We start from the raw sequence: 16,756 nt of genomic DNA on the forward strand, positions 1-16,756 counted from the left end.
TGTTAGTTGAATTATAAATGATTTGTTTAACCAGGCCTCTGAACTCTTAGGGTTCTTCTGGGCTAGAAGGAACCTGTCCACTGGATCTTCCTAACTTCACAGTACTAACGTCAAACTTAATCCTCTCACTATGAACCCCGACTAACAGAGAATCCAAAATTCTAAAGTTCCTCAGACTACATTCATTACCTAGAGTTGCTCCCACCCTTAACATTACTACGTAATTATAAGATCGAGTTTGTCGTCACAAAGAGACCAAGCGAGAAACTCTTCTTCTTCGAAGAAACTGAATCTGGTGAAAGTCGTGAAAACCGACACCAGCTTCCAAGTGGCGCTTCTAAGAACCTCGCACTAAGTACCCCTTAGCTAAATGAAACGCCCACGATAGAAGGGTTAGCCACTATACACGGACTAAAAGAATAACTTTCATGTAAAAAGGAGAACGATGAATCTCCCAAGTGGCTATTCAGATCCCATCCAATAAGGAGGGAATGGGGTAGTGTGCCGAGCCGATGACCCTCCGTCCTGCAGGTTGCGGCAAAGGCCGACGAGCGAAGAAGTATCCCATCGCCGACGAAACAACCTAGGCTAGCCTACGAGAGCACCTCTTTGGACTCTCGTAGGAAAACTATCAAAGACTAGGATACTTAAGACGTACTAAACTTAAGTTCATGTGATTATACTATCACTGTTGCTTAAGATTCTAAAGCCTAAAAGTAATTCCTCTTTCTGGTTAACCTAATGATCACCGCACTAAGTAAATACTACCTTAGCTAAATGAACGCACCCTAGATAATAGACTTCGCCGTTAAGCGTGGTTGAAGAATAACCTTCGAGTCTTAACAGAGAATACCACACTCAGCTAATTGAGCAGACCCTGAATGGGAGAATTTCACTTGCTATGTCTGCGGTGGAGAATTGAGCAGCCTCTTAAGCAAAGGAAGAAAACACAGACGGACTCACGTAAGTATACCCCAGAGTAGAAGACTCTGAACCATTCCAAGAAAAGAAGATGAAGTGGACATACTCTAAATACTGTGCGGTAACGAAAACTGTTAAATGCTCAATAATGTCACGTCAAATTAAATTGTGTTCAAGGGCATAAAGCTCGCACCACACGAGAATCTTGAAGTGTGCCCGCAACTGTGTTTGTGGAGTGAGCGCTTATGAACCAGGAACCAGGAGCCCTTTCTCCGAAAGTAACTAATCACATCCTTGACAGCGGACGGGAAGTATTCCGCGGTGAGGCAAGAAGTGTACACAGAAGCGGATGGAATTTCTCAACCTTGATAAATAGACCAATCTTCGCACCCGACATAAAGACATCCCCACTGATGCAGACCGAACACTTGAATACAAAGAACCTTAAACCAAGGCGAAGCGAGTTTAGCCTCGACCTTGTCTTAGCCCGCGACTTCCGGAAGGGAGAAATACTAATCAGCCTAGGAAAACTTCACAAACTTGCCCACCTTTTTTATCTGCAGCTAAAGCCGAAAGAAAACACCTAATCAGTTAACATTAGAACTTCGACAAATCTCAAGAGGAGCCAGTCAACAAGACCGGACATTAAATTTACAGGAGCATGTCATCGAGAGATCTTACTACTAGAAATTTTTGGGAAGATGGAAAAATGTACTGCTAAGTGCTGAGTGGTAGCCAGCAATAATCGAAAATGGAAGAATCTTGATTTTCCAAAGGAATAAGAGAAAACCAGCTATTTCGGTTATGGCAGGCCTAAAGCTGGAATGACCTTCCTTGACACAGACTTCTCCATGACAAGCTGACCTGGCAAGCTTACGGTTGGCTCTCAAGCTGAAGAAACACTGCCTTGACATGGCAGAGTGTCTGGACTCATCTGGCTATTCTCACCGGCGGTCGCCCACAGCTTCGTTCATCACATAAGGATTTTGGATGATACATGGTGGAAATCACGGTTGTCTAAAAAGATCTTCCGGCTTGAAGAAGAACAGCGGAACTTCTGTAGGGCATTCGGAATTCCAGAACCGGGGCATTAGGGCCAGCAAGGAGCTAGAGTCATAGACGACTTGACACTCCCGCAATTCCTGATTACCTGATGGATGAGACCGAAAGGCGGAAAGCATACACCTCTAAATTCTAATAATCTTGTTCCTCCCGAATTCTCAGATATGACGAGGCAGTTACGATGTCGCAAAACAGACCCACTACTGTGTTGCGCACTAGGACTAAAGCTTGCCGGAAGAGGGAGACTAAAGATCTTCCGGATGTCAGATGCGCTTCTTCTGACTATCACAGAAGATCTGACAAGCAAGAATCGTTCCAGATTATACCTGCATTCTCGATGTGGAAGTCCCAGTGATTCCTGAGACATACCAGAAGAGAAAACATGTGGGGAGACAAGACCCTGGATTTAAGTGAGAGAGAGAGAGAGAGAGAGAGAGAGAGAGAGAGAGAGAGAGAGAGAGAGAGAGAGAGAGACATTGAATTCTGCAGAAACTGCTCAAGTGTGTACCCATTTGTTTCCCTGCTGGGCAGGAACACCTCTACTTCAACATTTTATACCCTCGACGATGCATAACTGCCGACACTGGAGACATGAGTTTAAAGCAACAAGTTCGTTATACTGGCCACATCCCCTGAACCCAGAGCAGTCACACTAATCATAGCTTGCTGTGACACTGCACTGACAACGGCTGCCTGGAAATTGACCATGGAGAATATCCTCTCCCTAAAAAAGACTGTTCCAGAGCACAAAGGCGCCCTCAACAGAGCCCACTCTGAATGTCCGGATAGTGAGGCGGAAGCTTAAAAAGAAGTACCTCCTCTTCTGCCAAAGAACGTTGTACAGTCAAGCGAAATGTTAACCTGGTATGCCAACCCCACTGACACCGAAGGGATGAGGTGTCCGGTAGTACCGGATCGGAGGGAGAATATCCATTCTGTTTGAGAAAACCCTACCAACCCGGACATATCCACATAGAGAGGACAAGGCCTCCGGATGGCTGCAAAAGGTGTACTCCAAGATACAAGCCTCCTAGATGAAACTGAGACCAACAATTGACGAAGGAACCCGAGAGAGAAGGGCCTCAACAGATACGTTGAGAAAAACCCTGACACCCGCAGATGGGTTATCCACTATCTTGTTAAAACCCCTCCTGAATAGGAAGCAAGGTTGAATCCTGCTTACTCGACCCTATCAATGCCACTAACCTACGTCTGCCTCCCTTACTGCCTGCCCGACACGGCCAAAGCAGACCAGATTCTTTAATGATTGAGCAACTACCAGATCTGTCGCATACAGCGACTGGAACATCGTTTGAATCGGTAGTGTAGGCTCCTCCGGAACCTTGGATTGAGGATAAGTGAGATGGAAGTCACCATAAACATGCTGGTTCTCATATGAAGAGAGAACTAATATCCGGTACCGGATCTTCTTCTTCAAATGAACAATCCTTGTCAGACTGGTCCGACCGAGCCGGAGGATTGTCAGGCTGGTCCGACCAAGCCGGAGGATTGTCGGACTGGTCCGACTGAGCCGGAGGATTGTCGGACTGGTCCAACCGAGCCGGAGGATTGTCGGACTGGTCCGACCGAGCCGGAGGATTGTCGGACTGATCCGACCGAGCTGGAACAGAAAAGAGGCAGGCCGACCCCTAGCAAACGCCGAACTCGAAAACCCGGAACTCGCTACACCTGGGTGCGTGAGACAGACACATGCCGTATCAATGCGGGTATACTGTTCACCAGAGTAGGTTGCGCAAACCCTGCACCACTCAACAGGGATGACGCAACACCTGGGCAGTCACACCTGGGCGGACCACGCCCACTCCTGAGAGCGAAGAGGCCACAACACCGAACCACTCAAATCCGGATGTATCAAAACCGCATGAGAATGGGAATCCGGAACTGAAGACCCGGAACTGAAGACCCGGAATCAACCCCGAACCTACATGGATGCCTAGACGGAGGGACAGAGAACCCGCTGGAAAGATGGGAAAGAAGAAGCCGAAGGAGGGAAGAAGAAAGAATCCACCTCGGGTAACCACCCGGACGCCCTAACGCCGACGTTGGACAGATGGAGAAGGTCGTAACCAGACCGAACTCAAAGGAGTATCGAAGGGGAAGTTACGAGTTACCAAGCCGAAGGTAACAGAAGAAGGAAAATTACCAATTATCCTTGAGAATGGAAAGGCTGCGGAAACTATCGGTGCTGATACACTGAATGCTGGCGCAGGCGAATCACCGACTGCCGAAGCATCCGCAAGAATCGCGGAGGATACATTACGGTTAGGAACCCGTAAAGAATGAAATAAGTTGCTGACGCCTCCGCAAACACCTGAGAAGCAACTAGACCGGATGCCTAAGAAACTACAAGATTCGCAAAAGGTGATAAAGACGACGGATCCGTAAAAGTACCCCTTCCCTAAACCCGAAGAGAGAGGGAGCCGCTGAAGCTCTAATATACAGAGTTGAACCAAGAAAATCTTTGCTCTGCTGAGTTAAAAGCCAAGAAAACCGGATGAGCAACAAAGACCCGAAGAGGCCCTCCCAAGAGCGGACCGAAAAGAAGATTGAGAAGGGCAATGGAAAAGGGTTTAGAATAAAAAAAAAAAGGGGAAACAGAGAAAATTCCGTGGCGGCTGAAGAAATTACATAGATTTCAAGGAAAATAGGCTGGTTCTGTTCCCCCCGCCCCTGCTAATCTTGATCGACATTATCAAAATCAGAAAATTCTTCAAGACATGATCATGAATATGGAAAATTCGATCACCAGAATTACCACCATCGCAAGATGAAAGAAATTTTAACCCCTGAATGAAAAGGAACCTTCGAAGAAGGAGTATTCAAGGAAAAACAAAAATTCAGAACCAGATACATCAGAAACCAAATCTGAATGACCCTTCACGGATCTGGAAACCTTTGTTGCACAGAGCACGAAGCAGGAAATAAACCGACGATTGATCTAAATTAGAGACCTAAATATTAGCGACCCCAACCAAACCTGAACCCAAATAAGACTGCACGTTCAACTACTCTTCTAAATACTTCGTAAATTAAATTCCCTACTCTTCTGGTGATTCCTAATTCTAAATCCACCCCTAGAACTTACGCTTTTAGAGGAAGGAAATCTGCTGCCAACACTGCCTGCTCCGCGCCGGGGGGGCCGGCAGATTCTACCCTTTTTTGGCCTGCGAATCTCCACAACCCCCAGCACCCGTTAGGGCTGGTTCTGGAACAGGCAGGGGGGCTGAAAAAGAACGATTAGTAACTACAACACTATTACTACTATCCTAATCTCTAGTTTCCGTTAATTTAGTCATAAAGCTAGAAAAATCGACTAGACATACTCAGCTAATAATTTGTCCTCTAACTTTTTTAATAATTCTTCCATCTGATCTACCGACCATGACTCACTTGCGCCTATCTGACTGATGCACTACTACTCTTCCTACGCAAAATACAAACAGAATGTCGATCGTGTTTGAGGGTACTCATCCTACGCTTGCAGAACGTGTAGGTGCCGATGAGCGTCAGCATCTCCAGCAGAAGAAGGCTCTGTCGTCGAAGATGTAAACGAAGCTCAAGTATTGGCGCCCAGCGAGCGGCGTCTTCTTGTTTGACTTATCCAATCCGGTCGAAGTACGATCCCAAAGTCAAAAACGGGAGAGAAGTCCCAAGTACATCAATAAGTATCCCATTTCAGGAGCAAAAGCGTTGAAAACAGTCCAAATCGTGATCTGATGTCCAAATTCTTAAATGGAGGTGGATTCAATGTTAAAAGTTCGCCTGATGGGGTACACCCACACACAGCATGGCGAACAAAAAACTAATTGAGGATCTCAGTGAGGCGGGACTGCTTGTAGTGTTGCCAGCGGTACTTCAGGTAACTCATTTGACAGATTTTCTAAGCGTTGGTACTTGCTGGCGGTTAATTACCCACTTAGTGGGTAAAAGCTATGGGGATGTAGTTCGGGCTGGTCAGGTGACCAGGGATAATTCAGGTGTTCAGGGAGTGTATTGCAATTTGTTAGTTAGGTAGATTAGATGCAGACTGAGAAATAGTGAGGATAAAGGGTGATGCGATGCAACTGGTTGTTCCTAGGAATTCCAGTGCACCTCACGGTTCTGGATATTGTTGCTATGACCTGGCGATCCGCTGTTGGGTACTGAGCAGGCGTGTCAGAATATACGCAGGCAGATTCTTTTGGAAGAACATGTCATGTCAGTGGAAGACTTTGTGAGAGTTATTTCAGTTTGCCAATGCGTGTAAGCCATTGAGGGTCATTTCTTGTAAATTGGGTTCATTTTCTATTCCCAGCAGACCTTATATGGACCTGTTATCCAATTTCTGTGAAACTAGTTATGGCCATAGGCACCTGTTGGTGGTAGTTGATGAATTAACTAGGTTCGTAGAATTTTCCTTTAGTAAAATACAGCAGAGCAGGTGGCAGTTGCATTCTTTAATGGATATATTTGTCGTTAAAAAAGTTCTGAGGCACTGATTACAGATAATGGGAGAGAATTTGTGAACTAGATGTTAAAGTGTCTTGTGGATGTAATGGAGACCATTCAGTCACTATTATTCCCTATAGACCAGAAGCTATTAGACCATGTGAATGGCAAATAGGAAGCATTGAGGCTCTCCAGTTGTTATTGTATGGGGCAATGATGTAAATTTGGATCGATACATTCCACAGATGCAGTACAGCAACTAACTTATGCTCAAAGGAATGCCCAGTTGCCGGATCGCCCAAACTCTTCTACGCCCCCGAAAAGACATATGTGTACTCATACACTGGCAAGTCCCATATCCACCTGAGGGATGTCGAAGGGGCCAATGCAGAAATGGAATGGAACTCTCAGGTCGAGCTTTCGTGGCTCTCACCCTGTGATATGGCCATCACCATGAAGAATCCTTCCATTGGAGGTGGTTCAGGTAGAGTAGTTGGATGACTTGTCATGAAACTGAATTCATATTTTGAGTTGAAGTCTTGGGACACTGAAATATAGGGAGAACTCGGCTCTTGTGGTTTGAGGTCAGTGAATGCTACTTTCTACTTTCAGGGTCTGCTGAAGCCAGGTTCCTCGAGAGGTACCCCTAGTGGTGTCTATCATTGATGGAAGGGTGAAAGCAGCCTGTAGCCATCCTGATGATGACACTTGGTCTATCAACTTGAAAAAGGCATTGCATCTGCTTTCCAGAACACCTTACCCTCCAACTCCACCATCAACTCAGGCCTCAACTTCACAGAGGTAAGTCTCCTGATATTAAAAGTAATACATTTAAAATGTTAAATAATTAATTCTAGTAAAAAATATCCTATGTAATTGAACAGATTTTATTTTTTATGGAGTATGAAAGAAAATAACTAACTTATATGAACAATATACTCAATACAAATCAAAACCTTTTAATCTTTATTTTTATACATTTAAACAGACTGATATAATCGGTAACTGCTCAACAATGTATGAAGTGCAACATGAGGGAGAGAAGGTTGTTGTGACCAAGTTGAAAAACCATCGCTTCTGCCAAGATCTTTATGTTAACCGAGCTGAGACACGAAAAATGCTTGGGTGAAGGCTCCATTGCCTTTGGAAGAATCCCATTCTGAATGCAAACAGGAAATTACAAATGGTATTTACACCAGCATTACTTGTAAAGACAAGAATATCATCAAGCCAGCCTATGGTTCTTACAAGTATGTCGAAGCCCACCAAGAATCAGTTCTACGATTCCAGTCAGAAACAGACCAGATTCCTCCTTCAGTTTCTCAGCTGCCTAGCCACTTTATCAGGAAGACTCTTCGTTATGATCAGCACACACTAAAGAAGGATCCATCAATGGTGGCCAAACTAGATGAAGTGCTCAAACAAGTATGCGAAAAGGTAAAGCACGGAGTCCACGAACATGCAGCATCTCATTTTGCCAAAGCATTACATTTCTTGCGCCGTGTACCCGAAGAGGCAATACCACAAACTCTTGAGAAGATCCGTGGTGGCCAAATCTGTGAACAACGTCAAAAGATGGAAAGCTTGTTCTTAGACGGATTAGCTTTTGTTTACGAATCTGGAGCAGTCAAGGTTATGGTGGAAGAGTTGATTTCTGGTAAAGCTACTGGAGGTCGAGCTGCTTTTATGCTGCTTCCATGTACTTCATGCCCCGACCATGCATTCACTCCATTGAAGCCTTGAAGCCTCTCTTTGAAAATTTCCAGCGTTTCCCAAGGACCACTCTAGCTGGTGCCACCATGGTCCATACTTACTGCAGACAAAATCCTAAATGCCAAGAAAAAGCTCCTGTCAGACAGTTAGCTGAGACTCTAAGCAGCAAAGTAGGACAAATGTGCACTGCCTCACCAGATGAAGAAACAAGAGAGCACGCTCTTGCTCTACTGAAGTCCCTTGGCAATATGGGAGTGATGAATTCTGAAATAGCCAGACCAATCTTGCAGTGCATAGAAAATCCAGAAGCTGACAAAGGCATTCGCAAGGCAGCCACCCAGGCCTTCAGGAACGTTCACTGTCATCAGGAGGTAAGTCCCAGGGATCTCAGGTTATCTTTTATTTTAATTATGCTCACATTTTAATACAATTCCTATAAAAATTCATGAAGGGTATAAGCATTGTTAAAATGATAGATTTGTAGTTCATAATGCTCTGATTTTACAGATCCACCCAATAATGAAGCAGCTCATTAACGTTGCTCTGACCACAGAAAGAAAACTGAAGTTCGTATTGGATCATATCTTGCAGCAATTAAATGTGCTAAATATGAAGATCTGCACAAGATTACTGAAAAAATAGCAATAGAAGAAAATACTCAAGGTAAGATGGATGTTATTTCTGAGTTAAAATTATGATACTATTGATGAAACTTCCCTGGACTTTCTGTACTAACTCTTGTAAAAAAATGCACCTTTAATTAATCTAAATTTAACATTTATTTTTACAGTGAGAAGTTTCATCTTAAGCCATCTCCACAATATCAAGGAATCAACTGTCCCATACAAGGCAAATCTCAAATCTAGGCTTGAAACTATAGTCCTACCTTCTAACTTCACCAAAGACTGGCGAAACATTCTCGCAATATCGACATGTCGTACTATGCGCCAACCTTTGGTGTAGGTGCTGGAGTCGAGTCTAATGTCATTTATGCTCCAGGATCTTATGTTCCTCGCTCGGTTAACCTTAATCTCACAGCTGCCCTTGGTGCAACACCCTTCAATATCGGAGAGATTGGAGCACGTTTTGAAGGACTCGAGACAGTTGTAGAAGAACTTTTCGGGCCACACAGTTATTTCAAGAGGACTCCAGCAAGACAGATCTGGGAAGATCTCAAAGAGACACTTAGCAAGGTCACTGAACGTTTAGAAGGCTCCTTCAGGCAGAGGAGGTCTATTGATTTGTCCCAAATCTCTCATCTCTTTGACAAACTATACGGTAACAGGCATATACAGAAAGCAGATCTCTATGCACGAATCAATAATCAAGAATTGGCCTTTGGATCTTGGGAAGGAAATATGAAAAATATCAAAATTGACGAACTCATTAATAGCCTATTTGATAAGTTTGACAACATGATCAACAGAGCAGCAACTTCCAACATCGATACAGTACGAACAGCTCAGTTTTACCTGGACTATCATTTGCCTACAATGCAAGGATTACCTATCAAGATGAAATTGGAGGAACAGCAGTGGCTGGAATTAAGGTGGAAACTCAGGTCAGAGGACTCATGTCTGGAACTCCTGGTGTTGTCAAATTCTTGCCAAGTTTATCAACTCAGATAGATGCATTTATAGGCTATGACTGTCACATTGTTCGTGCTGGAATTAAGATGAAGAATCACATTGCAACAAACTATGGAGCAAGCATTAATGCTAAATACACACCTGGTGAAGGTTTTGAAGTAGAATTAGAATTGCCAGAGAAAATGGAGTTGGTGAAGGCACAGAGTGAAACTTACCTTATGAAGAGAGTCAAGGGTCAGCAGGAGACCAAAGTTCATCCTTCCTCTGTACAAAGCACACGATTCCAGACTCAGTCTTGTGTAACGAAAATGGAACCAGTCCTCGGACTCAAACTCTGCTATGACGTCAACATGCCAAACATTTTCCGCAGTCAAGGTCTTCCACTTGGTCCACCTGCCATTGTCAAGGTAGTCTTAGAGAAGGCAGATTCAGGAATGAGAGGACTCCGTGTAAAGGGTAGAGAAGAGCATGCTGGAGGAAAGAAGGTGATTAAAGTCGAGCTAGAAGCTCCAGGATCCTCCTCACCAAAGAAAGCTACTGCCATCATTACCTCTGCCAATGAAGGAGAAGAAAAGAAAATATCTGCAACACTCGAATCTGAACGTTTAGGAGGAATCAGCATCCATATGATCAGAAAGTGGACTCAGTCAGAAAAACAAGTCCAGATGATTGCCTATTTCAGTGAAAGCAGACAGTACAATCCTAGCACGAAGGGTATTGAAGCTAAGTTCTTGTGGAATGGTGAGGGAGAAGAGGTCAAAGTGGATGTGGCATTGCAGACATTAGCTGCCATCAGAGAGTGGGCACAATTTAACTTTGAAGGTATGTATATCATATGATTTTTATTATTATTTGATATTGTAAAGCACAATTTTAAGATTTTTTCACAGTGGGATAACTTTGTGTAATAGGAGTATTGATTTTTTTGTTTAAAAACTTCATAGTTTTCTGTAATACTCTTGACAGTTAGCGGAGATCTGAGATATCATGAATGGTGCAGAATACCTCTTCCACAAAGACTGCGCAAATTCGAAACTAACGTAGCATTGAGAAATTTCCACATCGTTTCTTTCGTGAGAAAGGAAGGCGAGTCCCAGTACAGGTCAGCTCTCAAGCTTGGTCAGCGAGGAAATGAAAAGGTTGTTATCATGGGCAACCATGTCATGGAAGGAGGTTCATACAGAGATATGACCTTGAAATCTAATATTGAAGGTAAATATTTTAATTAAAGTTTTTGGGTCTGTTGCTGTAAGTTTGTCTTGATCAATGGTTATTTGGTAGTTGTGTTATATAACCACCAGTAGCATCTGCATAATGTTACTATTTGGTATAAATGAAAAGTCTGTAAGAAATGTGTTTTTGTGGCTAAGTAGTTATTGAGTTGTAATATATATTTTTTCAGCTAAAATCGGAAATGCCAGGTACAGGAAAAACGTCATTTTATACAACCAAGAAAGTAAAATGGGAGTTGAATGTCAAGTGGTTTCTCAAGAAGGTGGAAAGGTTATTGAATTAGAGATGATATTAAATCGGTCAGGAGAAACATCTCAAGTCAAATTTTTGGTATGTTCTAACTTTCATTTACAGAATTAAAATGAAGAGACTAATATTTGTATTGAGGTAATAAATAAGGAAGGTTAATGTTTTTAACGTAATTAATTCCACTTTCCACAGCTTGATATTCCCGAACGTATGAAGAAAGTCATAATCGAAGCTTCCGCAGCAGGCCAAGGAAGCTCTCAGTATCAAGTCAGAGCAATGGCTAAACATGGAGAAAGTCCTATTTTCCATGTAGAAGGACCAGTCACAGCCATGCTCTCATCTAAAAACACTCACCTTAAGACCGAACTGAGAACTGTTTTACTTCGCAGCCAACCCTACACAGTCACAACCTCACTTGTAATGATGCATGGCAGACAAGCCTTTGTCTTTGAACTAAAAGACAGAGAAGAACACCTCATTTCAGTGCAGTGGAATATGGCGACTCGAGGTGGACAGGAAACCAATCTGGACTTTAAAATACTCATTCCATCCTTGATAGAAAAGACAATGAATGTCATTGTCAGTGAGAAAATCCTTCACTTGACTTTCAACCAGCTGATAGGACCAAAGAGTTCTTCCCACTAAGAAGAAAAGGTTTCTTGGATGTTGATTTCGAAGGCAAGAGAGCAAACGTCGAATTTGCTTGGGACGCTGATCGTAACTCCAAATAAGAAAATCAAGGCTGAAGTCAAAATGGTTAATCCACTATCAACTCTACGAGACTGTGTCATCCAGTGAGTTACTTTCAAAGTTTTGCTGGGAAAATATATTTTCAGCACCAATAACATTCCTGTTAATCTTATTCATGTAATGATAGTGAGATCATGCAATCTTGTACCTATTTTAGTTTACTGATGCCGAAACATTCTTTTTTTACAGGGGCAACTGGGCCTACTTAGAGAGACAACATCAATTCAAGGCTGAACTGAAACTCCATGACATCCGCACTTGGTTTGTTGGAAGGAACAGCTTGATGCTGGAGGTAACAAACCCCAGCCAACAAATGTACAAAATGAATGCTATCTTAACAGTAGAGAAAGAGGCATCAGGACCAAAAGTAGGGGCAGACGTAACCTTCAGGACACCTGAAAACAGAGAGTATAAATTGAATACAGAAAGTGCTCTTGAGTGGCGTGAAGGACTACAGAACTTGAGGCTGACGACCAAAGCAGATCTTGTTGGGCCTGAAGGTCGACAATCTAGAGTAAACTTAGAAGCAATGCATCGCAGGACACCCAGCCAAAGGGAAGCTGAATTACAGGTAAAAGGTTATTTCTGTTTTATATAAGAACATAACAGACAAAACAATCATATTCATAGTGGAACAGCTGTTCTTATTCCCTGACCCCAAGTATGTGGAAAGAGGAGTATTCATGGTTACCCTCCTTTACATAATTTTTTTACAATTAAAGGAATCATTTCTTTTAAACAATTATATTAAACAAACAATCAACATTCACTGGAGGTTAAAACATTTCTCTTCTGAGAAGTACCAAAATATCATCAACATTTATATGTTTTTACTAATAGGAGAGATTTATTTAGACAGTACCCCACTGGCCCTTTTCATGGATATTTCTTGCAAAATTATAAATATCTCTAATAACAAAACCAATACTCTCATGAAATTACTGATCTGAAAGGGAATACAACATTAATATTTTACAGATTGAAGTGACCTGCCCATCACTCCAACAACCTATAAAGACCAAGCTTCAGCTGAATAATCAACAGGGTGAATACACTACCAAGTGGGTCATTGAAATTGGTTCTCCTGTCAATGGTGCAATGTACAAACTAAAACTGTCTCCTGAGCATGGAGTACAAGGGTTCGAAGTGGAACTTAACCTAGAAGAAGTACTTAAGCTCATGAAGGCAATAGATCATCTCATATCTTCTAGCTCATCATCCATGGTTGATAGCCCTCGGCGTTCTGCTCTTTATCGTGCCCACTACAAACATCATGACCATCATTCTTATTCCCTGTTGCTGATGTCACCCTCTCGTACAATGGAAGGAGGATGTGGATGCAATACTTGCACAGGCCCAAGTTGTGCTGATTGCCACTGCAGCTTCATTCCTCACAAGGGTTTCAGTGATTCCAAATATGAAATAGCTATCCGCAAATCTCACTCTGACTGGAGTGGAGAATCCAGATATGAAGGTCGAGTCAGTCATCCAGGACTAGAGAGGGACCGTCGAATTGATATTCAACTTAGAAGAGAGGAACAGAAGGTCACAGGAACTGTTGAGCTCGATATTTTCCTCAGACCAGAAGATAAGATCACTGGAAGGTTAGAATCACTCATTTATGCTCGAAACACTGTCATCGTGGAAGCAAAACTTGAAGGAAAGGTGAGTTGTACAAAAATCCATAATTATTGATATTCTGTTTAAATGAAAATACACTTTTTAAAAGATCTGTCACTATTGATATTCAAAATCTATTTATTTTGTAGGTACTGAAGGATCACCCCAAAGTCGTTGTACGTGGAGCCTATGGTCAAAGCAATGTTGGATTTGATATTAAATTCCACAAGACTCACTCTTCTCCTACAACCTTCAGGATGTCAGGAAGATATGATAAGAGGTCTGGCAGAAATGCTGCTGCTTCTTTCATCATGGAGAATGAAAATCAAAAGGCCATAGACATTTCTGTAGCACTTCATCCTCATCAGAGCTCTTTGTGTTATGGAGTACGAGCTGAAGCCAAGGCTAAGTCATCCCTCATTGGAACTTACGACATCTATTCTGAGCTTTGCAAGCCAGGATTTGTTTCACTGACCACAAAGAAGCATGGAAGTGACAGGATGTACATAACTAAGCTCGGTATGCAAGGAATGAAGAACGTCGAGGCCAGTATTTTGGAAGCCAACCCACAAACCATGGAGAAAAGACCACTTGGCATGGCTCGCATGGTGCTGACTTCTCCCACAATGATGAAGATGGAAACTAAGTATGAAGGTGATAAACTACGTGAAATCAAGGTTAGTATAATGACGTATATATATAAAAATTTGCTATTTTCTCAAGTATGAAAAAAGTATGAAGTACTGCATCAAGTGCCAGAGAAACATAATGAACTGTCTTTTTCAGAGTACTGTTGGTGATATGTTGGAGAGGCTCATGTCTTCTGCAGGCAACTGGATGGATTCTATGAGCAGTGAAGTTTTACAAGAGGGATCTGGTTCACCATCTGGCCACATGTCTTCAGTATGGCAGGAAATTAAAAACGAAGCTTCGAGAATCTATTCTGACTTGGAAAACGATTTAGTCATTCCTAAATATGACAGGCTCAGGGAATGGGCTCGTGGTGGCCTTCTGTCTAACGTTGCTGAGGGATGTTCAAAGGTTTGGTCTCTTTATTCTCACTACCAGAACAGTTTATCTTCATCTGTATCCAACATGATAAGAACTATTCGAGAGGAATTCCTGGATTAACTCGAGTAGTCACTGAAGGCAAGTCATTTATGGAAAAAACTTCTAATCAGTTTTGGCAGGTTTCAAATCTAAGTTTAAATGAAGTATAGTTTCATCAAAACCACTTCTTTCAAACAGTGGAATATCTGAAGTAATTTTTCTTTATTTCTTTATACAAGTGAATCTGATTAATGGTGAGAATGGGAATGCAAAGTCAATGCGTATAAACTTACAAAGATCATGAAATAAGTTAGCATGGATGCAGTTAAATGCAGTTTTAAATCTGGATGAACTAGTAAGGAGCTATCGATATATACTGAATCAATATTCTTTGCAGTTGTAATGGGAACTGCTCGTGGCCTGCAAACTGGTGAAATGCCAGAGGTGTTCCGTCGATGGTGGAACGAGTTCCTGGAGAGTTCTTTCTGTAGGGCTATAGAATCTGACTTTGATTCACTCTGGAATGAGTACCAAGAGGAGTACCAGGGATTGCAGCAGATCTGGAGGAAAGTCAAGAACACACTCACAAAGGACGTTAACAGGCAGAGACGTAATCTTATGCACTACAAGAAACCCAGGCACCTTGTTAACTGGATTGTCAGCGACATGAACATTGTAAGGACGTTTTCATTTTCCAAAATACAATTAAGGTGGTACATTTTAATGCAAATGTTAATACTGAAATTACAAGGTGGAAAAGTCTAACTCTATTTGAGGTAAAACATTAAAACTTACTTCTTTCTTTTTCCTAGGAACGAATGGTTTTCAGGGCTTAGATAAGGTGATCAAGAATGTTGTGCAGAAAGCTCTCATCGTACCTGTTCAGATTGATGGTAGCCACTTCCAGCTTCAGTTGCCTATTCGTCGACCAGTGCAGTCACTTCCTCAAGCTTTGTCTTATGTTTCACTGAATCCAACTCCAGTTGTTGATCGTGCATTATGGTGGTTTTGAAGCTCTTATGCCCACTCCAGTTGATAACATTGTATGGGCTTATTATAAATTCCTTCCTCGTCATGCACGTTATCTTCTGCCACCTTACAATCACACAGCCATGGTTGTTGATGGATCAGAGATCCTTACATTTGATGGAGTTGTCCTGCAGAGTACCTCATTCTCCTGCAAAGTCTTGCTTGCACAGTACAAGACTCACTCCTTGATTATGCAAAATCAGCAGCCCGGCCATTTGCCACACTTCATTTTGAAGGCTGCTGGAGCTACAGTGGAGGTCAAGCCGGAATTCGTGGTTACTGTCAATGGAAATCCAGTAAGTGGGCCTAGGGAAGTGCAAGGTGAAGTCGTGATCTTCAAAGAAAATGAGAAGATCAAGGTCAGGACTCCATTCATAACACTCCGTGTCTACAGAGACAGCTGCACTGCATCAGTCGAGGTCTCTGGCTGGACGTTTGGTAGAATAGCTGGTCTTTTGGGCACCTACGATGGGGAAAAGGCAACTGACAGGATGACGCCTCAGGGTACAAGGGCATCTAACCTGCAAGAGCTCGTCAAGTCCTGGCAGGAGAATCCCCAGTGCGAGACTCCTCCCATTGCTCCCGTAAGCCCCATGCAGGTTCCAGTGGTCCATATGCTGCACTGCCAAACCCTCTTTGGAGTTCGATCTCGCTGCAACCCAATCATCCATCCTGGGCCTTTCAAGAAGATGTGCTTTGCAAGCAGGAACGCCTGTCACGTGGCGAAGGCCTATCGCGCCATGTGCGAGACGACCAAGGTGTTAAGGAGACCTTCCTCTGGGATGCTGATGACCAAACTTTTCCACAGAACTCGTCGTGTAAATGACCAGCCGACTGATATATAGCTAGAATTTGTCAAATTTATCAGAAAAATATCACTTGTATTCAACTATAATGAACGCATACACACACACACACACACTATATACAGTATATATATTATACATGCAAGACCAGCACACTCCTTATCTATAGCAATTCTAGAACTGCTCTAGATATACGTATGTGGCATCTATTTTTTTTTAGAAAACATCTTTGTAATTTGCTCTAATTAGAGAAAAAAAGCTCCAGATAATAGACGCCACATGTGC

General features: G+C 42.6%; 1 pseudogene; it reads left to right on the plus strand.

Annotated features, from left to right (window-relative positions):
• Window positions 1-5,448: 5,448 nt before the first annotated feature.
• LOC136844832 (vitellogenin-like) lies at window positions 5,449-16,510 on the plus strand (annotated as a pseudogene).
• Window positions 16,511-16,756: the final 246 nt, after the last annotated feature.

This window comes from Macrobrachium rosenbergii, chromosome 13 (genome assembly GCF_040412425.1).
Source record: "Macrobrachium rosenbergii isolate ZJJX-2024 chromosome 13, ASM4041242v1, whole genome shotgun sequence".
Taxonomy (NCBI): Eukaryota; Metazoa; Arthropoda; class Malacostraca; order Decapoda; family Palaemonidae; genus Macrobrachium; species Macrobrachium rosenbergii.